Raw genomic sequence first — 27,831 nt, forward strand, 5'->3', positions numbered from 1 at the left:
CTTGGGACAAGGACATCTGTAGGTGGGCCTAATACCTTGGGAGGTTCCGTGACAAAATACAAATTCAAACCATTTCAAACATGTGCTTCAAAAAAAGATTAATTTAGGCTCAGCATGATGCAACATTTCATGACACATTGTTTTGACAAAATAAATAATTAATCCCTCTCCTAATTAACTTAATTTTAGCCAAAAGAAAAAGAGAGGGAGAGAGACTAGAGAGAGACAAGAGTAACACCTGAATTTGGTAGATATTTAGAAAAGAAATTTTATACCCCAAATTCAGGGTGTTACAAACCTATCCCCCTTAAAAAGAATCTCGCCCTCGAGATTCAGGGTTGGCTAGTAAAGAGTTCAGTGTACTTGGCTTTTAGATCATCTTCTTTTTCCTAGATTGCTTCTTCTTCTGAGTGATGACCCATTTTGACATTGCACATCCTGATGGTGCTTCTTCGAGTGACTCTGTCTGCTGTCTCTAGAATCTGAGTTGGCTTCTCAATGTATGTCAGATCTTCTTGAACTTCAAGGTCCTCTGTTGGCAACTGCTCTTCTAGTACTCGTAAGGATTTCTTCAGCTGAGACACATGGAACACGTCATGCACGGCTAACAGACTTTCTGGCAAGCTGAGTTGATATGCCACTTCTCCACGATTTGCCTGGATTTGGTATGGTCCGATGTATCGAGGTGCTAGCTTGCCCTTAACTCCGAACCTTTTGATTCCTCTGATTGGTGACACCTTTAGGTAGACATAATCTCCCACTTCAAAACTCAACTCTCCTCTTTTGGTGTCAGCATAGCTTCGCTGTCTGGATTGCGCTGTCTTCAGATTCTCTTGAACCATTCTGATGTTCTCTTCGGTCTCAAGCAGAATATCTAGACCGAACACCTGCCTTTCGCTGGGTTGGTCCCAATGCAACGGAGTTTTACAGTTCATCCCATAGAGTGCTTGAAATTGTTGACACAAATTTTGGCACAACCCAAAATAGAATATATATATATATATTCATATTATGTTAAAATTAAATCACATCGATGTGTAAAATTTCATAATGAAAATAAATCATGAAATATAAATAACCGCAACTCCATGATGGGTGGTAAAAAAATAATACACTCGTAAAACAAATATGTACTCCGTATATAAATACGGTGCCTTCGCATAAATATGCAGTTAGCGAAGCGATACTCCATAAAATACGGACTACGCAAGAATACAAAGCATTTTTCTTGATAATATTGAAATAACTAACCAAATTGATGGCATAGGCCATCATGAGAGAGCCGTGTAGAAAGTGTATCATTTTTTTAAAAAAATAATAATAATAAAGTAAGCTTATACATGCTAATAAAGGTAGGCAAATACATGCATCCGTACACAAGCACTCATGCAAACAAATGCAAATCGTGCTTATACGTATATGCAGCCCGATGGATATATATGAAATTAAAAGAAAAATTAAATAATCACTTAATTATTAAGAGTCATAGCCTATGTCTAGTTTATTCCATGAGCATGTACATTTCAAATAAAAAGATATGTTGACGAAGTCATACGTAACTGGCCAAAGCCAACCATCGGGCGTATGGCATTCAAATTCTCTACGTTCTGCATGTCATAAGTCTTGGCGACGTGGTTCTGATATCAGTCCAAAAGAAAATCAAATGAGAAAAGTGCCAAATCGTTGCCTGAACTGCTACGCTGTTGGCTCTATAAATATAGAGTTAGACGCTACAGGCAAAAGAGGGGGAAGAAATTCGCCGTGAGGCTGCCAGGCTCCGCATCCATTTCGTCTGTCCGCTGAGTGCTCCGTCCAGAAACAAAAAAAAAAACTAGCTGCTGCAAATTAGAGTATCTGCACACATATACACCTTCTCATCCGAAGGAGAACCGTCAAGTGGCGCTGCGGTGGTCGCCGGATTGCCGTTGTGTCAGTTGCCGAAGGTGCTACGAAGTTGCGAAGACCACCACCGTGGGAGGAGTGTAAGCAGACTGCTGAAGCCCTTCGTCGAGGAATTACTGCTTCAATAGGCTTTATGGGTAACAAAATTCTCCATTGAGCACTCCTCTCTAAGACATACCTTAAAGAGAAATTAGTTCCAAAGATCTTAAGGACATACCCTTAAAGAATATTGCGTCATTCGGTCATATACAATCTTAAAGTCATACCCTTAAAAAAGATCACGCTACACGATCATATACGCCGTTGTGACCCATCGGAAAGGTCTACTGCAAGGTAAGAAAAACTTTCATGTCGTTGTACTGTTCGTTGTCTTCTTTGCCACCATGGAAGAACTATGTTCTTCGACTCGTATTGTTGATACGAAATCAGGAATAACCGTAAAGTCCATATCATGCTATAAAAAAGGGGTTCGCGCTTCTCGCTGGTTAGCATTTTGTACACAAAATTAATTAGTTAGAGGCCCCATGCTACCCCTTGTTTATGTATTATGTTAGCATGCATATCATTGATAATCACAATAAAGTGATAATAAGAAAACCGCACGCTGAAGGGCTTTCTATATGGACGAAAATATGAATCCAGAACAGCAGCCGGGGCCACCATCTCCCACGTCCTCTACTCCATCGCTGGTAATGAACAACTTGCATGCCTATCGTGTGGGCCCAAACGTCCCATATTTAGGATAACAAAAAAAAAAATCGACGCACTCCCATGTGCGGCTATGGAGTCAAAAGCGCCTCCTTGAATGTTTGGTGCGTCTGTAAAAAAAACCACACACATCAAGTTACTTATACCGTGTTTGGTTCGAGGAATGAAATGATTCATCTTCTTCTCACTCCTCACTTTTTTATTTGGTTTGTGGAATAGAATGGATTGATCAATCACCACCTCATTCCTCATAAGCTAATAATTAGTATATACATGAGGAGTGAGTTGATTCCACCAAAATTGATGGAATGAACTTATGATGCATCACCTCATGAAACATAGAATGACTCCACAAACCAAACACACCATTAATGTCCCCATATATGTATGATCTCTAACTAGTTGATATTTTTCTATATAAAACTATTTACATTCTACATTGTATATTGCACCATCTAACGTGCCTCCCGCATAAACATGATAAATAAATCAAAACTTGCATCTTACTTCAATTAAGCCCACAGAATGACACATTTTGTCTAGCACTCGTGCTTTCATATAGTCACATCCTTAAATCAGTTCGGTAAAACTATCTACAGTATCATACATAACAATACACGTTATGGCAATTACAAATATTTGCATGTATCTCAAATAGCAGGTTAGCAAAATATAATTATAGATGTGTCAGGTTACAACATCATCGGTATATATATCTAAGTAAGTTACTAGGTATGTGTCCTTGTGTTGCGACGGAAGTAAAAAATTTGTATGAAACATTGATACTGAACGACAAACATCACTATAATATGCAAAATCCGTGTGGAAAACATTATAAATATCACACAAATTATTTCTAAAAAGTTAATTTAGAATGTTTAATTACAGACAAATGTGTCGACAACCGTACACTAATCAGCTAATCCTTTTTAGCGATATCGATAAGTCTCTGTTGTATGTTTGCAGGGATGGCATATCGGCACGAATTGTCCTCATAACTTAACAGATCAATCACAAAGTTCCTTCGAAGAATCTTTGCATCCTACAGACAAAGACATAATAGAACAAAACGTCAATTTGTATTTTATGACCGGAATGTATGTTTTGAACATGAAACGAGTGTACTACACTCACCCTAACAAATTCCATTCATCTGTCATTCCCCCACATGGTCATAGCTTGTAGAACGAGGTAGCTGGTATTAAGCCTATAGAATAAAGTTTGGCCAACTATGTTTTATACAATGATTATCATAGAACAAATTTAAACTGTTGAGAAGGTGGTACGAAGAAAATACCCTCTTAAGTCAATTGGAACACCAGTACGAATTGTATATTCCTACTTAAAAATATCCTTCGCCCATCCAGAATGTTTCTTGCTGTATGCAATCTTATATTTCTTTAAGGCCATGATGATCGCTTCCGCGAACCTCTTGTATGGCATGTGTTTACACCAATCTTGAGTCGGTGTAAAGTCGATAATAGTTACATGCTGTTTAACATGATCTATTACGAAAAGGACGTGACATCCGTTGAAGTTCCATGGCATAAGAACTTGCAAAATATGGATTGCAAAGAAGTGTCCTTTATAAATACATTCTAAATGAACACATACTTACATATCTACAACCGATGATATAATAATTCATTGATGGCCAACAATCGAGTGTTTTGGCTAACTCTTCTGATGTAGGATCCTGATGCTACTTTGGAAGTTTACCAAAACCAACCATTCTCTGGATAAGTATATATACATGTCCACACGAGTATTATATGTAGATACTATATATTAATACATTAATGATTGGAAACAAACTTACCCAGAAACGCATGTCCATATAATGCTTACTATTCTTTATGATTTCTCCTTTCGGCCTACATGACTCTTTATTGGCAAGCAGCCGAACAGCCATGTCAAAACATCTTAGAGTCATATCTTGATTTATCATTAATATGTTTTGCAGGTCTTTGACAGATATTTCTATCTTAAAAGGGTTGAAACTTCGCAACCATGTCATCATGTAATGTAGCATGACGAAAGTCTATATCAAGAATCTAAGTAGTTGGTATACATAAAATAGATAAATCAATGAGCACTTACTCTAGTGTTGTATCGTCTTCTATTGCCATGATATAATCACATAGAACATCTATTGAATCGGCTTTGGTCATTGCATGTCCTTTATGGAAAGACCAACCATTAAAAAGTCATTGGTGCACCCTTCGGTCGAGACTTTTATAGGAGTTCTTTTATCCCAATCATCAACAAACCACCTTTGCAAGTCTGCTTGAGTAATAGGGCCTTCCTCATCTTCAAACACTACTTCGCTATCATCAAGCACGTGGAGTAGTTTCCTCTTCTTAGAATTTGTTAGGTTTTCTAATATCTCAACATCGGATGGGCTTTCAGAGTCAACTTCTTTTTCATATTTTTATAACAGACACCCTCTTCTCTTACTCAGGTCTGAAGATAGTAATATAGCAGCCATTTTTTCCTAAAGTGTGACATGTCATCCAACAAATAAGAAACAATTAATTTAGCATTATGTATGTAACACTGACTATAGATGTGCATATATGTCATAGCAGTAATAATATACCTGGGTAAAACTGTTAGACAGTTCATTCCCTGTCCAGTATTCGATATAGTTCAAAAGAAAGAGCCACATGAAGAGCTACAATATACATTAATAAAAACATAAAGATTAGTATGAATGAAGAAATTGGTAAAGAAGATTTTAGGGCGTACCTATCTGTCTGCTTTGCATATCCCATGTCTATTTCTCTGAGCGACCAAGAAGCAAATTGGAGGTCTGGCACCTATGGTCTTTTAACTCCTTACGTTGAGATATCATATCAATTTGTCTTTGCAGTCCTTTAATCTTTATATATTGTAAAACAAAATTAGAGATTGGGATAAGTTAATAGTGAATTCATAATTATTTAGTTTGTGCATACTCACAGAGTCAGAGAGGTCTTTGCGGTCTTGTGAAGTACCAAGTGAATCAAGCACTTGTATCTCCATATTTCTTGCATTGATCATGGCAAGATACCAGTGCGTCCCTTGGATGTTTATCGGAATAAACACCTACAAAACAAGTATAATTATTGCATAAAAATAAAATACATGTAAACACTAACTGTTCAGATTGCAAGCTCATACTTACCATGTCATGGTCTAGGTAAAGTAAAACCCTTCATTCAGCGCTACATATTTGTGCCATGTCTTTAATTGGATATAGCACCTCTGTTTTAATATCAACATCACCATCTCGCTTTAGAAAATTGAACTGGAAAGCATTTTATATGTGGACACGACCTCTAGATCGACACTTTAGATGCTTTTGAGCCTTTATTAAATTTATGTAACAGTCTATCACCTGGAAATATGTAAGTTGTGGTTAAAATATCAGGATGAGTAAAAAAACTTATACATAACAAGGTCGCCAAATCTAAAAACTAAGCATGGATTACCTCATCACCTAAATATGTGTTCGGCTGAAATAAATACTCCATACACTTCCTTTCTACAAAGGCATCATCAATAAGCAAGACTTCTACCCTTGGTTCACAAGAAATTTCCTTAATAAAATCGATGAGGGCAAGATCACCCTGAGTGCAAATATAGTGTAGGAGCAACCAGTCGTGACATAAAACTGAAATTAGTTATCATAAAAAATACAAATTGATCCATAAAGTACTACAAAAGTTATAATACCTTCTCGAACTATTGCGGTTGCCACCAATTGTTTTAGCTTGTTATGAGACAAGCCTACAAATAAAGATTCCATTCTCACAAGACAAAAACCTACATTCGAGTGAATGCATAACAAATTGTTAGATGCATAATAAATTATATTGCTAATATCACAAATGATCCAAAACTCAACAATAATTTAAGACAGTATGCATGTAGTAAGAAGGTTGCTGATTATCAAAAATTGTGTGGCTCTAATAAAAACAATTGTAGCATGCAAACATGACTTGATAATACACCAGACCAATCAAACAGAAGACAAACATCATCCTATTAGTTTGTTAGCTGAACATGCAACTCTTACCATGGGTCTAGTTTGCTAGGACCTCCTTGTAGACAATGTTCTTCGTATATATCCCACAATCTACGGTGGGGTTTTTCTTTACACCCTTCCTTGACTTTTTCCTCCCATCGACGGTTGGGATGACAAGAATATTTATGTTCGATCAGCTGTCGCTCTAGATAGAACAACATATAGTTGGCCATGAGAGAACACTGGTTCAGGCAAGTATACACCAACATTGGGAATAGTCTGACCATGTGCTTTGTTAACCGTCATTGCAAAGCTAAGCCGTACAGAAAACTGCTTTCTTTTGAACTGGAAAGGGAACATCTCTTCATCGGAGGGACACGGAGGTATACGCGGTAGGAAAATCCATTTTCCAATGTGTTGACCCAGTACAATCTCTGCATCAATGCTATTTCTTTGGAAGCCACGAACGACCAGCCTGGTGCCATTGCAAAGTCCATTTGCAGGGTCTATATTCCGAAGCAATATAACAGGACATCCAATCTTGAGCTTCAAAACATGAGGTGGCAACCCATTAGGCGTCAATGTGTTTAGGAACTTAGGTGGGTAGTAGTTATGGGGATCATCCATGACGCTATCGAAACTATGGTACACCATATGCTCCCCTTGAAAACGATCAATCATCTTAACATTTATCATATCCACCCAGTCGTTCTGTGTTGATAGTATCGCCCTTGAAGTGATGTAGGTGGAATCAGACATATTTTCGTTGAGATTTAGGAAAGCGAAGTCTATTAGGTTGTCAAGATCGCTGTCACTCCCACAGTAAGGCACGCATACATCATCAGGAAGACGAATGTCGCCATCACTATTTGTGTCCTCAGTTCCACTGCCTACGCGCAGCAAAAACTCCGCAAACCAAGGGTCGTTTTTTGCTCTCATGTTGCTAACAAGCTTTAAGTGGGATATGGACTCCCATAGGTAAGACATCCATAGCGAAGACGCGATCACTTGAGCCCTTGACACTTTACGAACAACAGGCAAGACCTGTCTGAAATCTCCACCGAAGACAATGGTTTTACCACCAAATGGCAGTCCGGGGCAACCCATTATATTGCGCATGCTATTGTCCAGTGTCTCCATGGCTTGTCTCTTAGTCATAGAAGCCTCGTCCCAGATAATGAGAGATGCTTTCTGTAGCAACTCTGTTGTTCCACTCTGCTTCGTGAAGCTACATACAACGCCATCGTCAATAGTGAGTGGTATCTTGAAGCGTGAATGGGCAGTTCTTCCTCCAGGCATTATGGAAGCCGCAACGCCAGATGTAGTTGTTTCCACTGCAATCTTGCCCTGGTTGCATAGTGTCGCGAGCAGCACTCTGTATAGATAAGTCTTCTCGGTGCCACCAGGTCCATCCACAAAGAACAATCCGCCCTGATCGGTGTCAACGACAAACATAATCTTATCATAGGCGGCCCTCTGTTCCTCGTTAAGAGAGTCTTTGAGAGCCACATATCCTACTATTGGTTCGATACTTTCCTCCTCGTAAACCTCCCTAGGAGTACCAATAGCATCATCATACACGTCGATCATAGGAGGTAGAGGGAATGTATTTATGTCCTTTCCCATTGACTGCATCATGTTCCTAATGTCAATCAATACCATCTGCTCAACATGAGTTTTGTTCTGACTCCTGTGTTGATAGTCCTCGGACATAGAATCTTTGTGTTTCTACCAGATTACAGCCACATTGCTTGGCTCACAGTACACCAGTATTGTGGAAAAAAGCCGTCGCAGCGCTGATGGCATCTGGAAAAGAGCACGTTCAGTGAGACACTCATCCAGTGTGTTGTCCGACTCAAGCAGCCCCCTTCTCTCTGCTGCCTCACAAAAAGTTGGTAGGGTGACACCATCAACTGTCCTTAGATCCACATAGGAGGCGGCACCAGTCATGTGGTCTAGGAGAACACGAAGATAGTAGCGCTCCCCCTCGGCCGGATGACAGAGACTATTCTACCGACTTGTTCACCTGTATCTCGTTTCCTCCGTTGCCATACTTTGACTTACCACTCTGCCAAGTGTACCACTCAAGGAAGTCACGATATAGGATGCCACGAGCCTCCTCGTGTAGCCTATTCGCCTCAAAATATGTTGTGAGCATCGACCTATCAACACCTGGATGGTTGATGACTCGCTCGACCATTTGCCGCTCGTGAAACACCACCATGTGCATGTTTGGAAGATGGAGTTGCAGCTGCATCACAGGTGGAGATATTTGACTAAGCTCAAAGTCGTATATCCTCCACATGGCTTCTGGAGGAGTCACGCACCTTGCATCTCTATACTGCTTGATCTCATCAACATCATCATCTGCCTTGCTCGCATCTCTCATAACAACAGACACACGATCATGGCCTTTATATATGTACTTGAACAGGTATTTAACAGCCTTGATGCTCCCACATGCCTCGACATTGATGTGATAGTTGAAGAGACGAAGGAGGTATGGGTTATAAGAGACAACCCATCTATTGTCCAGTTCGCACCCTCAGACCTTTTCTTTATGGTCATCATCACGACGTTTGTAAATAGGGTACGAATCCTTCCCTTCCAAGGTTGTGTCACTGAAAGGCCGAGGGTAATGATTCTTGCACGATTTACGACCCTTAGTGCATGGGTAGTTAGGGTTTAGCGACCCACATGGGCCATGCATCATATGCTTCATAACCATCTTTCGTAGTTCAGGGTACTTGTTGCTTGGGATCTCGGTTGAGATCAAAAGGTCGTACTTCTCAGGACATGTGAGCTTGTACTTCCTCTGCATTATGAGTATACCCCGCTTCTAAAACTCCACGACATAGACGTAGGCTCGGACCTTACCAAGAATATCATGTTTAGTCAGCCTATGTTTTAAGTCTTGTAGCTTCGCATGAAAGACACGCACTACAAGATCTGGACGATCTTGCGGTGTCTGCCTAGGGATAAGCTCTCTCCTTATCTCATCCAAGTTAGGGTTACATGTCATGGAAAGAAATATGTCTGGTTTACCAAACTTCCACACCAGAGCCATAACATCCATATATCAACGTCTCATGTCACGAGGACCGCCAATAAACGATGTCGATAGCATAGTTCGCTTGCCAACCTTCTCTGCTCTAATATCTCCATCTAGCATGCTATCCACCAAGCCCTAGTATAGGTCTGCCCTTAACCGATTCTGATTCTTGCGTATGAAATCTAAACGAGAGCTCTCAATCTTTATGTACGTGTTGACTGCGAACTGCTGGAAAAGCCACTTTCCATGAAGTATTGGATTGAATACCCCGGGACGAATCTGGAATTTGTAGCAGTAGTAGTCACGTATAGACACACATAAATGGCTAGGAGATTCTGCATACGCAAGGATTATAAAGTCAGTGACGCTGAAAAGATAGTTAATAATGCGCAAATATATAAAATTATAAAGAAACAACTAACCCACATCTTCATCATTTGCATTACTTGCCCTATGTGTCGCACGGTATGCATCCACTTCGTCCATGGATACTCCAACCTTTGGGATATTTGCATGCCATCCAAGTTCGCCTCTAGGGAAGAAAAATGGATATGATAGTGCATCATAGCATCCATGGTATGAGCGGATGCAGTGGCTTGAACTGTCCTTCCCATGGAGCATAACACTCTTGCTGAACTGGCCTCGCCCTTCGCTCCCTTCGATCCAGACAGCGGCCACCTCCGAAGTGAGAGGTGTGTTATATGTCTTCTGGTTCAACGTCTGGTCTAGGTTCAATGCGATACGATAGTCATCAAGGTTCTCAACGTGGCCCATGGTCCTAAGGTGCTCGGAGTACGAGTTTCCATGTAGTATGTCGACTATTTGTCGAATAACCTGTTTGTCTTTCTGTTGATGCTCTTCGCGACACTTACAGTTCCGATGCTCGAGAGTGGGATCATCATCATAAAAGCAAAGCTCAAGGTGTTTATGCTCTGCCCCACCCTCCCTACCAAATGACTTGATATTGTGGTATATCATGCCCTGTGCTTGGAATGTGTATATACCAGAATCCCATACATTCGTTGTCATACTATTGAGGCAACACTATCGGGAAGTGAAAGAGAAATGGCCATTAAAAAACCTAATGTTATCACGAAAGTGCCTACATCAGAGTCTGCACTATCCCATAACCTCTTGAGTTGGGGAGGGTCTCCAGTGGGGCTAGCTCAACCTTCCCACCACGACAACAAAAACCAGGTGGCTCATACTCAAACTTGTTTGCTGTGGAATAACCGCAGTTGGGAACAGTCTTGAGCATATGTGTTTCTTCAGGGATGTTGCTGTACACCTTGTCGTACGGGTCAGGAACATCAGTGGTAGTTGATTCATCTTGACTACCATCGATCTCTATATCCTCATTAGTATCCTCATCTGATATTTTTTGAAAACAATGAGTAAGACATGTGTATTTATATAAGCATTGGTATCATAAAAAGATTGAAATTAGTACATTGCCCAGCGAATATGTATCCTTCGTTCTCATCAGCATCGTCTTCAAATATGACACTGTCATCGTCATCAACTGGAACGTGAAAATACAAGCCACATAAAAGACAAGGGCATTCAGGATTACAGGGTGGGTAAAATATGTAACCTAAATAAAGATTCTTAACAATTACCATTGGAAATGACCCTTGGCTTCGATTGGGTATGATCCACCCCACTTCCTTGTTCGGTCATACTTGCACTCTCATTTGTTGCCACGATAGCACCATGGCATTGATTCCTACATTGTAGTGATGGAAACACACGTTTAGTCGGACTACACGCTATCGTCGTCATGCTGGATCCATTTAAGATAGGATAGTAATCATTGTTTTCAAGTCATCCGATCAATCGAGATTGGTCACGATTAATCGTCCAAGTCGGTCAGCCAAAATGATCAACAACTCGTCCGACTTGAAAACAATGATAGTAATTACCATTGTTGTTGATCTTTGCAGTCATATGGGGTTGTGTCCAATCATCCCCTTCCCCAGCGTCACTGATAGTATTCTAAGTTGCAGTAGCCATGTTCCTTGAAATGGATGCTTCAAATTGCCGGTTTCGACGGGCTAAGATAGCTTGTCTTTCACCATGTGGCACATGTTGTTTACGACTTAGTGGTCCAGTAGACATATGCAGTGAATCGGCATCCTCGGTCCGTGTTGAAGCTGGCAGGAAAGGGTTACTGGCGATTTCAGGGATAACCCAGTCGCAGGGGGTAATTGCGGATCCATTAGGTTCAATTGCATCCGTTGTAGGGTGTACAACCTTAGGGGTATATGTTGGGGACTCCATGGCGATGGACTCCTGACTCAATGTGTCAGCCAACAGTGCTCTATGTTTTCTTATGTACTCTATCTTTGACCCTTTCTGCTTTGGTGTACTATTATACAACCTAAGGCGTTGACGCATAAACTCCCTCTCGGCGGGAGTTAAGTTTTTGTACCGCTCTCTAAAGTAGGTGGCCCTTTCCAAATTATGGTTAGGCGTGTTACCAACAGTTTCATGCACACCGCCTGGAATAAGGCATGTCTACGTTAAACCGCCTGAAATCAGCTGTTTTTGCAAATTTAGTCGAGTGAACAGTCATGTACCTGGTGTCAGAAGGTCTCTCGTTGTGAAAACATCGTCAGCCTTGAATGTCTCATTCCTATGCAACCAATCGCTATCATCATCTTGATTCACATTTACTTTTTCGTCTCCATCTAAAAAACAATGAACACATTACTTTATATGTGTAGGTTTATGCACAGAAACATTAATTTAAATCTGACGTGTTTCATCACCTCCTGGCACAGTGGACATCATATGTTGTCCCTTGTTTTGTTGTCGCGCCTCATGACGCTTCTTATTCAACTCATTCCTTTGGTCTACTGACATTTTTGCACGTCTTTCTCTATGCCTTTGCCTTTCTCGTTCGATAAAATTGTCGGTCAGTGAAGTGTTATTATTAGGACATGCCAAATCAACAGTGGTAAAATGATTTTCATGGCTACAAATGCATTTAGCATAAGTAAAGATCCAACATCTAGTCAAAGACAACATCATTGCAATATAAAACGATGGGTGAAAAAAATTGTGATTGGTATACCTACAATACCTTGTGTTGCAAAGTTTGTGAAATCAATGGTGCTACAGCCATCTGAAAGACTAACTGTGAAACACAATGAAACCAAAAATAAGATTAATAGATATTCACTAATCCACAAGAGGATCTATTAAAATAATTGTTACAATGATCATATACCTGAACCAAGATGCACATCTCCACTTATTTGAAAGTTAACCGTCTCACATGTCTTCATATTAATGTCTTCTTTGTATATCACCCATATATACAAAAGAATACACGTCAACTTTGTATAAGGTACATGTAGGTATAATAACAATTAGGAATTTAACTTTTTCATCACCCCTAGATGCCTCTGGCTGTATAGGAGGTCCTTTATTTTGTTGACTTACTTCACGACGCTTTCTACTTTTCTCGTTTTTTTGTTCAATGGACATCCCGTCATATCTTTCCCTTTCCCTTTGCCTCTTACGTTCCTTAGCATCGACATTTGGTTCAAGCGATTTCGATCCATTTTCATCAGCTACAATATAACTTTGTGTATTAGTGTTCCCCTACATACTACGTTTCAAACGTTAATCGACATACGTGTAATAGCCTTTACCTATAATAATGGTGTTTGAGATGTTTTGTGAATGGTGTAAGACCATCATTATGTTCCATCTGATCTGTTTCTGTTGGTTCTTCGTTCTCCATAAAGAAACCCTAATATGGACAGTGGAATGGCTTAGTTAAATTTTCACACAGTACTCTATGCACAACCACAATTAAGTTCAATATATAAGTTTTAAGACACATCGTTTGTCTATTGTGTACAGGTATCAATTTGCACACATTTTACACAGCAATCTGTTCAGTACACATAGAAACCTATTTGTTGTTGTCACACAGTATACACGGTACACATAGTTCTCAAACACACCAAGGTTCACAGAATATTCGAACAAACAGGTTCACATACAGCCATTTGCATTAAGCAAACCAGAATGTATGACAAGGGTTGACAACAGGGATATTGTATGTATGACGAGTAAAGGTACAATTTTTAACACATAACAATAATGGCAAGTCACAAAAATTTGTGAGCATGTTTATTCGATACATAATTATCCAAATCTATAACGTAACAAGATAAAACACATTTTAGTCCGGTCACACTGTTGCCAAGTAAGCCGATCTCCTCTCTAGGAATCTGTTGATTAAATAAGTCTTTGGATTTTGGATCAAGGAGCGCCGAATTCTGCAATTTAGTAAATGATTTGTAAGAACATGATTACTTGTATGTTTATTTCATGGCTATTAGCCTAGCAGATTATGTCTCCCATAGCAGCAACAACTTCACAGAAAGGGTTGTCCTCCCAGATGGACAAGTTTCCCTACAGATGACACTAATAGGGTGTCAATTCATCTCATCATGGATGAAGTGCCTTACAACAGCATTTGCTAAGGGCTATAGTTGGAATGGTGCCTTTACACTGGATGGTTTCAAATTTATTGAACACCAAGTTTTACATGTTAAAAAGCCAAAGAAAGCAGGAAATGGTTCAATGGGAAATATGTAGATGAATTTCTTAGTCTCCTAGAAACGATCCTTTGTAGTGCCAATACAAGTCGTCCACCGTATCTGGATTCGTATATAAGATATTGGCGTAATCTTCGGGACGCTCTTGATGTGAAAATTTTCTTACCAAATGAGGATAAATTATTTCTTGGTACACATGTTTGCTTTATGACTAGCTATGCTAGAGAGAATTTAATATTCAAACTATATCGGAAGTATGAAGGTGCAAGCAGAGACGAGATTTCTATTTGGAATAGAGCAATAAATGATGCTATTTGTCCATCGACTTGGCACTCAGACCTGTCCTTCGTACCAATTTTGATGGATGTTTTTGAGGGTGCAAGCAAATTAAACTTCCCATATCCACCATCCAAGATTGGTGCCTTTAGATTTATGAAAGATATAGTTACACATGCTGAAGATTATATTGATGTCAGTTGTTTTTTAAGTTATCAACTCGAAAATCATGCTAACATGTTATATTTCTTGTCAGTAACCTTTAAATAACATGTTATCGGACCCACCCACCCCAACGGTCCACACAGAATCAAAATTCTAAGCTACAACCACCTAAAGGCTTGTTCGGTTCGCTCTCAATCCATATGGATTAAGTGGGATTGGATAGGTTTAAATCCTGTGTAATGGGAATAATCAAACAAGGCCTAACAGTTACATTCTCAGCATGACTTTGGCTGAGTTTGTGTATCTCTCTTTATTAAAGAATAGGAAATGAGATTATTGTCATTTAAGCTTTATGTTGGCCATATAGGAAATCATTACAAGTCTCAATTGAAAAAAAAATATTTAAATACTGTTTGTAGTCAAATTGAAGCTTAAACGACAATCTATTTATATTTCAACTGTCGTTTTCAAGGAAATTTTAATGCTCGAAGGTTTGGTGCCGCAAAAGAATTAATGATACCGGCCCACTTAAAGGATTTTCTTCCAAGCATCAGAATTAATCTGATCAAGGACAATGTTGATATCAATGAAGAGTATGCTTATCTGAACTTTATTTTTTTATTTTTTTGTCAATTTTAAGCAGAAAAATCTTAACATCTTATTACTTGTAGGTTGTTAGCAGCCATCAAGTGTTCCTGCACAATATGTGATTCTTCACATTAGGTATCCTAAATGCTCTTTTCAATATACTGAATAATTTTGTTTATTCTAGAATATAGAATCCAACGTCATTATGATTAAACCAGAACTTTAGACAAACATGATCATTGCTTGCACGATAGCTGTAGTCACATATGAGAACAAAATATTTTGAATCCCTGCTCCATATGGTAGCATAGTTTTTCTTGCAGGGATTTATTGGGCATTTCAGCTTTGCACTGACCAATTTGGGGATCACACTTTTTATGTTGATCCCTGCCAAAAACAATAGCAAGAGTAATTTGGTGCTTACTTTTGTTCAAAATGGTAATACCTACGAGTGGGTTGGGTTGAAACAGATCTACAATGGGTTGGCACTCTTGTGGATAACACTTTCCACAACAATTCTATGATGAGCTTCTTATTCTTAGGGTGGAAAGCAATCTGATCCGTAATGTGCTTATTTATACTATATAGAAAATTGCTTTCTTGCCCCTCTTCCTTTTAGTTCTCGCTTTTTACATTTACATAAAGCAATTTTGATCTATGGGAGAGGGACACAAGAGTTTTTTCTTTCTTGAGAATTAACTTGAGTTGTGCTCATTACTGAGTTGATAGACAAGAGAAATGCGTATAACTAAATTAAGCAGCAACAATACAACCTTGCATCAATCTACCAAAACTGGTATTCTTAGTAAAACCAAACCATACGACCGTCATTGGATCATCAAACATATAATTGAAGAGACTTAAAAATACAAAACACACCTTAAGGGGGGAGAGATGTAGGTGACCAGTGGTTGAGAGCAGCAAATGTCGACAGAGGGATCAGTGGTTGTATCTGCAACTCAACTGGTCGCCTCCCCATTTGTTCCTTATAGGTGTGCAGAGGTTGCCGAGGTCGATGCAGCGTCGTCGAAGGAAGGTGAGCGGCAACAATGGAGGGGATCGCGGAGTAGAGGGGTAGGAGAGCGTTGATGGCGCTGTTGCAATACCTCCTCTCCACACCCTCAACGCGCGCGCCATCAACGTCGTGGGGGAGGTGCGCGTTGATGGTGGCCTCGGATCCCCGTAATCGCGGAGCAGAGGGGGAGGAGGGTGGGGGATCCGCGGCAACCTTCCATGACGGGCGGTGGGTGGGGCGGATCGGCGTCACAACAACCTTCCATGCGACTTCGTGGGGAGCTGGTGCGTGTTGATGGCGGCATCGGATCCCCGTAATCACGGAGCAGAGGGGGAGGAGGGTGGGGGATCCGCGATTACCTTCCTTAACGAGTGGTGGGTGGGGCGGATCGGCGTCGCGGCAACCTTCCATGCAACGTCGTGGGGGGGGAGGTGCACGTTGATGGTGGCCTCGGATCCCTATAATCGCGGAGCAGAGGGGGAGGAGGGTGGGGGGATCCACGGAAACCTTCCTTGATGAGCGGTGGGTGGGGCGGATCGGCGTCGCGGCAACATTCCATGCGATGTCGTGGGGAGGAGGTGCGCGTTGATGGCGGCCTCGGATCCCCGGATCGGCGCTGATGGCAGATCAGCGTTGATGGCGGGGAGCCCTCGGCAGAACCGTGCACCAAAATAATTTGTGGACATCTACAGTAGTGTCTTAAGAAGTAGTAGAGATTGCCAAATTTGCAATTCCTAGACCTCCTTGGTCTTTGGGTCGGCAAAGGATGTTCCATTTAGCAAGTCTATTTTTTCTTATCTTTGTTTCCTTGCGAAAAAAATCTATATCTATATTGATCTAGTTTTTTTAAAACCTCATTAGGGATCTCAAAAGCAGACATCATAAACATGGGAAGACTACTAAGCACGAGTTTAAAAGGACTAACCTACCTCCATAAGAAAGGTGTTTTGCTTTCCAGGAGGCTAGTTTTTTCTCGAACCTTTCTTCTATGACCCTCCAATCACTATTTTGGAGTTTCCTATGATGCATCGGTATACCCAAATATTTGAGAGGATATTCACCTGAATTGCATCCAAAGAGTTCAGTATACTGGTTTTCAAAATCTTTTACGGCGCCATAGCAAATAATTTCGCTTTTATGGAAATTTTCTTTAGGCCAGAAAGTTCTTCAAAAACACTTAGTAACAATTTCATACTTTTGGCCTGATCTAAATCATGATCTAAGAATAGAATAGTGTCATCTGCATATTGCAAAATTGATAAACCATCCTCTACCAGATGAGGAATGACCCCACTAAATTGTCCATCATCTTTAGCTCTTTTAATTAAGAGTGCCAGCATATCTGCAACTGCGTTGAACAAAATAGGTGACATAGGGTCTCCTTGACGCAACCCTTTCTTTTGTCTAGAAATAATGGCCAATGTCATCATTGACTTTGATTGCAACACTACCTCTGTAATGAAGTTCTCTACCCATTTGCCCATTTTGTAGAGAACCCTTTCATTCTCAAGGTTTGTTGAAGGAATGACCAATTAACTTTGTCATAGTCCTTTTCAAAATCAATTTTGAAAATTACCCCATTAAGTTTTTTTCGTGTGTAATTCATTAATGGTCTCGTGTAATATAACCACTCCTTCCATTATATTCCTTCAGGCATGAAGGCGGTATATGAGGGTCTCACAACCATTTCCATAACCTTTTTTATTCTATTGGTGGCAACTTTAGTAAAAATTTTAAAACTAACATTTAACAGACATATTGGCCAGTATTGTTGGATTTTTATTGCCTCTTTAGTTTTGGGTAGAAGAGTAATTACCCCAAAATATAGACTAAAAAGGGGAAGTTTATCTTCATGAAAGTCATCAAAGAGAGCCATCAAATCTTCTTTTAAAATTTCCCAGAATACTTGATAGAATTCAATAGGGAATCCATCGGGACCTGGAGCTTTGTTGTGTTCCTTTTGGAAAATAGCTTCTTTGACCTCATCCTCCGTAAATGTGGAGGTTAGTAAGATATCTTCAATATAATCTTCCACCAAGGTTATATTGGTATTCTCTGGTGGTCCAAACAACCCTTTATAGTAGTTTGTGATATATGCCTTTAAATTATCATCTCCGGCGACAACTCCCTCTTCCTGTTCTAATTTGAAGATGTGTTGTTTGCGGTGTTTACCATTGGCAACTAGATGGAAAAAGCGAGTATTATCGCCACCTTGTAATAGGTTTTAACCTTCGCTCTTTCATACCATTTAATCTCCACTTCTCTTAATAAAAGGGCAAGTCTTTTCTTTTAGATAATGCTTCATATTTATTTCGCTATCAGCCAAGGCAACTGATTCGACCTTTTTATCATTGGCATCAATCAATGATGTTAGCCTATTTTTTTCTTTCTTGTATGTGCCTGATGATGTTTGGCCCATCCACGAAGATGCTAGCGGAGATGTCTTATTATATTTTGCCATCATTCTATCGCCATAACTCCTTTGCCCTCGGATTGCCATAAATTAGCAACCATAATCTGTCAATAGCTTGTTTCATCAGCACCATGATTGATAGTGCAATAAAATAGACATGTTCAATTTATATTGATATTGTTTTTTTATGTTGTTTACATTTATTTCAGGGCTATTAGTCTAGCAGATTATGTCTCCCATAGCAGCAACAACTTCACAGAAAGGGTTGTCCTCCCAGATGGACAAGTTTCCCTACAGATGACACTAATAGGGTGTCAATTCCTGTCATCATGGACGAAGTGCCTTACAACAGCATTTGCTAAGGGCTGTAGTTGGAATGGTGCCTTTACACTGGATGGTTTCAAATTTATTGAAGACCACGTTTTACATGTTAAAAAGCCAAAGAAAGCAAGAAATGGTTCAATGGGAAAAGATGTGGATGAATTTCTTAGTCTCCCAGAAACGATCCTTTGCAGTGCCAATACAAGCCGTCCAACGTATCTGGATTTGTATATAAGATATTGGTGTAGTCTTCAGGACGCTCTTGATGTGACAAATCTCTTACTAAATGAGGATAAATTATTTCTTGGTACACATGTTTGCTTTATGACTAGCTATGCTAGAGAGAAGGTAATATTCAAACTATATCAGAAGTATGAAGGTGCAAGCAGAGACGAGACTTCTATTTGGAATAGAGCAATAAATGGTGTTGTTTGTCCATCGACTTGGCACTCAGACCTGTCCTCCGTACCAATGTTGATGGATGTTTTTGAGGGTGCAAGCAAATTAAACTGCCCATATCCACCATCCAAAGATTGGTGCCTTTAGATTTATGAAAGATATAGTTACACACACTGAAGATTATATTGATGTAAGTTGTTTTTTAAGTTATCACCTTAATAATCATGCTAACATGTTATATTTCTTGTTAGTAACCTTTAAAATAACATGTTATCTGACCCACCCACCCCAACAGTCCACACAGAATCAAAATTCTAAGCTACAACCATCTAAGGGCTTGTTCGGTTAGCTCTCAATCCATGTGAATTAAGTGAGATTGGATAGATTTAAATCCTGTGTGATGGGAATAATCAAACAAGGCCTAACAGTTACTTTCTCAGCATGGCTTTGGCTGAGTTTGTGTATCTGTCTTTATTAAAGAATAGGAAATGAGATTATTGTCATTTAAGCTTTATGTTGGCCATATAGGAAATCATTACAAGTCTCAATTGAAAAAATATTTAAATACTGTTTGTAGTCAAATTGAAGCTTAAACGACAGTCTATTTATATTTCAATCGTCATTTTCAGGGAAATTTTAATGCTCGAAAGTATGGTGCCGCAAAAGAATTAATGATACCTGCCCACTTAAAGGATTTTCTTCCAAGCATCATAATTAATCTGATCAAAAACAATGTAGATATTAGTGAAGAGTATGCTTATCTGAACTTTATTTTTTATTTTTTGTCAATTTTAAGCAGAAAAATCTTAACATCTTATTACTTGTAGGTTGTTAGCAGCCATCAAGTGTTCCTGCACAATATGCGATTCTTCACATTAGGTATCCTAAATGCTCTTTTCAATATACTGAATAATTTTGTTTATTCTAGAATATAGAATCCAACATCATTATGATTAAACCAGAACTTTAGACAAACATGATCATTGCTTGCACGATAGTTGTAGTCACATATGAGAACAAAACATTTTGAATCCCTGCTCCATATGGTAGCACAATTTTCTTGCAGGGATTTATTGAGCATTCAGCTTTGCACTGACCAATTTGGGGATCACACTTTTTATGTTGATCCCTACCAAAAACAATAGCAAGAGTAATTTGGTGCTTACTTTTGTTCAAAATGGTTATACCTACTAGTGGGTTGGGTTGAAACAGATCTACAATGGGTTGGCACTCTTGTGGATAACACTTTCCACAACCATTCTATGATGAGCTTCTTATTCTTAGGGTGGAAAGCAATCTGATCCGTAATGTGCTTATTTATACTATATAAAAAATTGCTTTCTTGCCCCTCTTTCTTTTAGTTCTCCCTTTTTTACATTTACATAAAGCAATTTTGATCTATGGGAGAGGGACACAAGAGTTTTTTCTTTCTTGAGAATTAACTTGAGCTGTGCATATCACTGAGTTGATAGACAAGAGAAATACGTATAACTAAATTAAACAGCAACAATACAACAAAAAAGGAGGGCTGCTACCTCAACAATTCTACTGACAACAAAAAATCTAAAAAATAACTCCCACAAACACAATTATAAAAGATAACTCCCGCAAAATATAGGAACAACTTTGAAGACAGATTGGCCCTTTCACTTCTAACCTGTGATAAGTGCTTGAAATAGGTAATTGTTCCACGGCAACCAAACGTGCCTCATGGTAAGCAATATTATCGATTCGTCTGATTTTTATTATATAACCAACCGTAATTTGGAGCATTTAATAGAGAACTTGGCACTTTTTAAGAATATCTAGATGTGTCCTCATGTCAGCATAAAAAAAGATAATATATTTTGACGCGTCATATATATATAGAGAGAGCAGATCTATTCATCACCCTAGCTGATGGACCCAATGGTCCATCACCTGGACCAACTGGCATCCACCTACCCGCTCGACACGTGCGCCCCTGCATGGCTCCCTAACGCCCGCCCAACAAAGCCAACCGAGCCAGCTTGCCCAGTGAGCCGACTGAGCCACCCTCGCGCCCGCCTAGCCGGTTGACCGAGTCGCTCCTCGCCCAAGAGTCGAGCTGAGCCATCTTGCATAAAATGACTTAATGTTCCTGAATGACTTAATGTAGGCTAAAATGACTTAAATGTTACCTAGACTTTGGAATGACTTAAAGTTACATTGAGGCCTAGTTTGGTAGCCCACTTCCTCACGTGGATTTCCCACTTTTCCGGGTGCTAGTAGCCCACGCGAGAATTTTCCTCGGGCACAGCTCCAACCAGTTTGGAAGGCAGCGCCACGAGGTATTAGCCCGGCCTCAGGCCTAGCTTCCATGTGGAACACATCCCGGCCTCCGAACATCAGGCGACCATCCCTGACTTATCTTCTCTTGTCTTTCGCTCTCGCCTGGAGTCACCCGAGCACACCGCCGCCACTATCACACCATGCAATTTATGCTTAGGCACCGGCGTCACCTCGGATCGACGAGCTAGTAACTCCACCTCCTTAGGTGAGGGCCAAGCACAAGTTGTATCAAACACAGAACCTATGCTATATAAACATCAATGATGATGATCAACACCCCTCTCTTGTTTTAACGCCAAGGCACAAGTTGTCTCAAACACAGAACCTATGATATATATATACTTTTACCGGAAAAGCTGATGTCAACTTTTTGTGTTAGCTCTATTCTCTTGTTTTAAAACATTGAACATTTGTTAGGTTTTAGGGTTAACTCATGAGTTTATTTATAGGTGGGATATAATCGTCGTGGGGATATGAATCAGTGACCTAGAATCCATTAGTATGGCCTCTTTGTACGGCCTTCCACCGATGTGCTGTAATGGCTCCAAACGAATAACTATTCCAATAACATCTAGGCCATTCTCAGGTGATTAATTAGGTAAAATATGAATATTTTATAGGGTTAAATCAGTATAATTCATAAATAAAGACGGATCGTTACCTACAAACATCTTATGTCGTTGTTCGACCACCTTAGAAAATGGCATAAGATGTTTTGGATATGGAGGGAACTGAATTGACAGGTTGAATGGTTCAACAACAGTATGTGTTGCCAATGTCAATTCTAGAATATGTGCAATATTCTGAAATTGATACGCCCCCAGTTTACACAGAACGCCAATCCATACAATGTATATGTAGATCCTTGTTGTAGTAAGGCGTCAAAGCGTTGGACATTATCGTGGTATGAAATTGCTTCAATTTTTTATCCCTAGACATTTCAGAATGCAGGTCATAGGAGTCAAAGAATTACATGGTTAAATGTTGATTTTATTTTAATGTTGATGAAGTCACTCACGGTGATGTCTTGTAAAATGTAGTGTTGGCTGTCATGACGTCTAGGGAACTTAACAGCTATTATCGCTACGACACTCTTTAGTCTTGGTAAGCCAGTTACTTCAACGTCATCAAATAACACGAAACTACATGAAACACAAACTTTAGATTAGATTGTCCACGCATATAGGTGTGACTTCTAAAATGTGTACTTATGGACACTCTGAAGGGCTCCGCGATTGGACTGCAACCGTCCTATTTTGGTTAAGTGTTGACGGTGCCATTGATCTTATATTTCGATCAGAAGCATCATTATAAAGAGACACACATATGAAAAGGATTAAATAGCATATCACAAATATAATGAATAAACCAAATGAGATTCATGGGTAAACAACATGATAAAAGACAACGTTTATATATATACTCTATATAGGGAATCAATAGAACAAAAAGAAATAAACAGTCTAGATATATCCCTAGGGAGCATTTCACTCAACAGATGACATAGCAATTGACTGCCAGATTAGAAAACACACAGCTATGCATCTTTCTAAACAGACTTAACCAAGAGGGAAAAACACTACATGGTCTACACATGAGATTGCAATCCATGTAATATGATACCCTGATGTAATGTACAGATGCTACACTGATAGCAAGATTTTAACGGAAACGATTAATAATAGTGGAACAAAAACAATGAAGAGAAAGGCTGCAAGCCTGCAACCAGAGGGAAAACACACAACAAAAACCTAACAAAGGCACGGTTCTATAGCACCAAGAATGCCCCAAAAAGTATCAATCATGACGTTGTAACTAATAAACACCAAGTTTGAAAGTTATCAACAAATATTTTGCTAATTCACACTTCACAGAACTACCACAAAGTTGGCTCTATACAGTCAAACAAAGCACACCTGAGAACATGTTTATCAGTGTAATACGATACCCTAATGTACTGCAGTGCAGATGCTATACCAGTAGCAAGATTTCAACAACACCCATCAAATCTAACCTCTAAAGGAGAAGCTATGGGAATGAAAAAAACATATGACTACATAGGATTTTATTGAAAAGAATCCTATCACTTCATTGGGTGGGATGGTGGGACAAACCAAAAAAGAATGTTTTTTGATAAGGCTCTAAATTAGCAGACAAGACATGAAAGACTAAATATTCGCCCGCGAAATCCTTTTTTGGATTAGAGAATAGTAGAACAAAACCGTGAATAGAAAGGTTACAGCCTGCAAACAGACGAAAGACACACAACAGAGATCTAACATGTAACACCCCAGGTGTTACCCAAGGCCCTAGCTCAATGAACACACTTATGTCCTACTTGTCCTAGATGCTAAATTGCAAAATGAAACCACTAAAAGTTTTAGAATCATGGCTAAGCTAAGTATTGATCATAATAAGAGAGATACCATAGCCTTCATACATTCTCACTCCTGAAAAGATTCTAAAACCCTAAATCCCCTCTTAAGCCATTAAACCCTAAACATGGGATTAAAGGGAAAAGATTGGGCAAATGGCCAAATCATGAAAGGAAACCTTTACCAAAGATGAAATATATTAGAAAATCTACAAAATGTATCAAGGAAGATATTACAAAAAGGCCCAACAAAAACCCGAAATTAGTTCACTAAGTGGAAAGCACAATAGAGCCATCGAAAATTTCTCGAAGTCCCAAAACCAACCCTAGCCCAAAGATCAGATGTGTTTACCTTTGTGCTGGCGCCAAAACCACTTGGTCCAAATAACAAAATGTGGCCAAATTACCCAAGTCACACCCCTGAAAAATTTGAAACCAAACCAGGGTTGTTTGACATGGTTTGGCATCATTTTTGTCGCTGGTGAACAGTGCAGACAGACAAGACTTGGCGCCTCCATATCTTTTAAGCTAGGGCACATCTTCCCTTGGAACTTACACTAACTAGCTAGCCCTAGGTGCCAGGAAGAAATCTTGCACAAGACCTTTGGCGAGATTCACACGTTTGTGACCTCTGCAAGCGCAAGAACTTGGGCAGATGAACACGACCACGTGTTCGACGCGCCCTGGCAGCGCCAGAGCACGCCCTCGGCGCTCAGCCCGCACGCGCAGCCCCGCGCCGTGTCAACCCCGTGACCACGATCGCGCCCGCGGCTATAAAGCCCACCTCGGTCTCGACCGTACACCCCCGCGCGTTCCTGACCCAGCCTGAGCACGAGTTCGCCGACGTTTGCCCAGAGAACCCCGTGCCAGCGGCCGCGCAAGCCACGACCACCGTAGACCGGCCAAACTAGCCATCCTCCGCCCCGTCCGACCCTTGGGTTAGCTTCTCCAGACCCCAGTGAAGCTCCCCGAGCCGAGGATCGAACCATACATCACTGGAGACATCGGATCGACGTCGCCGAACTTCAACCGGCCGCCGTCGCACGTAGATCGAGCCCCACGGTAAGCCATTCATCGATTCCTTGTACCTATAGCATCATTAGCATCCCGTGAAGCTCCCTATGCCAAATGATTGAGCCCTACCACCGTGAGAAGGCCGGAGCACACGCCGCCGACGAGCCCGACCGCCTGCGCACGCGGTCAGCCCTATTCCGGCCATCACCGTCGATGATCCGCACCTCGACGTGACCGCCAGGACCTCCCGGACGTCACCCACCCCTTCACCGGACCTTCCTCGCCGCCGGTAAGCCGCGCCACCCTTTTTCCTCTCCGCGGTTACTGTTGCAATGGGGAAGGAGCCCGAGTTGAAAGAAAGAAAAGCCAGGGGGTTTTGCAAGGTCAGTGACTCAGGGGAATAGTTCTGCAGGGGCACCGTTGAAAGAAATAGTTAGAAGAAACCCTAGGGTCCTCGGTGCAAACCTGTTTTCCTTAAACCTTTTAAGTTTTATTCTTTTAAATGAATACAGAACTTGCAAAATTCATAACTCGAATTTTATCCAACCAATTTTGCTAGGTCCTAAATATTATGAACTACTTAGGAAAAATAACAAACACCCTAGGTACTGCAAGACTTTTAGAGTTTTTATTTAATTAAGTATACTGCCCAAAACTAAATACATAGAGGAAAAATAGAAATACTTTTGGGCTGAGGTTAAGAAAAATTGGAAAAGTACTTAACTACTAAATATCCTGTTTAAAAATGTTAAACTCCTCAGTGCACCAGATTAAGGAGGGATTAACCATTTAAACTTGCATTTACCAAAACATTGAGAAAATGAAAAAGGAGATTTAAAATAAGAACCAGAGGGCAACCACATTTTTCCTAGCTTACTTAAGTAATATAGTTCACCAGAAAATTTTGTTGAACCCTCTGTTAGTACAAAAGAAATGCACCACATTTTATTTCATAAAAACAATAAAAACTTAGAAAAATCCTAGAAAAATAACCCTAAGGAGAAACCACCCAAATCCTTGGGATAACTAATAACATGCTAGTATAAATCTAGAAAAAATATAAGTTCTGTTGTTTGACATTTTTCAAATGACAAGTTAGTTATAAGTGCCTTTTTGACCTTAAACTTTAGAAAATCACAACTAAATAACCATTAAGTCACTTTCTGTGATTTCTAGCACGGAGACCTATTATCTCCCATAGATTTTGGAAAAAATAAATTTTAGTCCAGAACCCTCACCTAAATCAGAGATGTAGTACAAAGTGACTATCTACCCTTCACTTTTGTTATTTTTGCACAAGGTTTATCTGAATTAATTCTAACCTCCAATTTTTAGAACTACAGAGACCAATGCTTAACCACTGTAATTATGGCAACATTTTTTTGGAAAATTCTAAACCACCATGGTAGTTCAAGAGCACTCAAAAATAAGCCTAAATAGAAAGAAAAAGGGGAATTGTGGGAGAAGCTAATATTATTCAACTAAACCTCTAAGAGTCCAATAAAACATAAAGGACATGTTTAAAATCCTTAAGTTTACTAAAGACCCAAAAATAGTTGTGTACAAGACACTAGGAGCACCATCCGATAAAGAAACCCTAGTTTGCCCACTATTTTAATATTATTTCACCCTGCGTAGCATTTACAAATTGACATGTCAATAATATGCATGTATCTTATTCATTGCATTCGATAGATTGTAATCTCGCTGACGGAGAGTACATCCTCGTTTCGGAGCAAGGAGTTGCTCAGGAGGTAGTCTAGGAGCCAGCACCAGAGCCTGCCATCGAGGATCTGCCTACCCCAGCTTTGGAAGGCAAGCCCCGGTTTTATGCATAACCATTCTATATATATGCTAATTTACTGCACTTAAATGTTTGTAGGCTTGTATTGTGTACTTAAGTATAGGAGTTGACTGAAACCCTAGTTGCATGAACTCAGGATTCCTGTTGAGATGGATACTAGTATGCTAGGTCGAGTAGCTGCTTTACTAAGTAGGGATCTTGGTAGAAGTCGAGTGATTTTCCTAGCACTCGCGTGAGGTCAGGAATTGGTTGTATCCATTTTTATATCGTAATGATGATAGTCCGTGGACAACGATCCATGGGGATGTGTTGTCTACAAGATCACAAATGGGAATAAGGATTAAAGTGTGGTACTGTGTGTCAAGCGTTTGAACGTACAAAGCACATGCCGAGAAATATGGTAAATCGGTAAGCCTAGTACCTGAGTGAACCTAGCAGCAGACTTTACCCCTCACGCGACTTGAGACGTGGTCTCCCATTCCGGTTATGGTGGGTACAAGTGCGGTCACTACACGACGGCAGTCAGGGTCTGTGAGGCATTGTACGCCAAGGCGGTGAGCCCTGTTCTGTTGACGGGGAATCGATGGGGACGGTTGATATGTGTGGGGACGGAGTGCCTCGCCACGCCATGTGTTTAGGTTTACCTTGCAAGGTTTAAAAACTCGATTCGAATCGTCTGCTTCTCGTAGCTAATGAGACTGCTTGTTCCATGCTGCTACATTGAGTAATAAGTGGAAATGAGATGACTGGCAAAAGATGTTGATTGATAAAATGTTTGATATCATGTATGAATTGCTAGGTACACATTTAGTTTAAAAAGGAGCATACTAAAACTTGAAAGCTAAACTTGATTTTAGACTCAGCTAGTACTTTTGGCAAACCAAACCCCTCAGCCAAACAGCTG

The 27,831-nt window shown here is 40.1% G+C and overlaps 2 long non-coding RNA genes across 2 annotated transcripts; both read right to left on the minus strand.

Moving 5' to 3' along the window:
* Positions 1–5,208: 5,208 nt before the first annotated feature.
* Positions 5,209–5,578, minus strand: LOC103635073 (uncharacterized). The gene is made up of 2 exons (XR_557148.2): positions 5,359–5,578; positions 5,209–5,284 (listed from the first exon to the last, which is right to left on the minus strand). It is a non-coding gene; the product is annotated as an uncharacterized lncRNA (long non-coding RNA).
* A 6,672-nt stretch (positions 5,579–12,250) lies between these two features.
* LOC109941445 (uncharacterized) lies at positions 12,251–12,974 on the minus strand. Its single transcript, XR_002264079.2, has 4 exons — positions 12,904–12,974; positions 12,757–12,810; positions 12,443–12,564; positions 12,251–12,361 (listed from the first exon to the last, which is right to left on the minus strand). It is a non-coding gene; the product is annotated as an uncharacterized lncRNA (long non-coding RNA).
* Positions 12,975–27,831: the final 14,857 nt, after the last annotated feature.

The sequence above is a fragment of the Zea mays genome, chromosome 8 (assembly GCF_902167145.1).
Source record: "Zea mays cultivar B73 chromosome 8, Zm-B73-REFERENCE-NAM-5.0, whole genome shotgun sequence".
NCBI classification, from domain to species: domain Eukaryota; kingdom Viridiplantae; phylum Streptophyta; class Magnoliopsida; order Poales; family Poaceae; genus Zea; species Zea mays.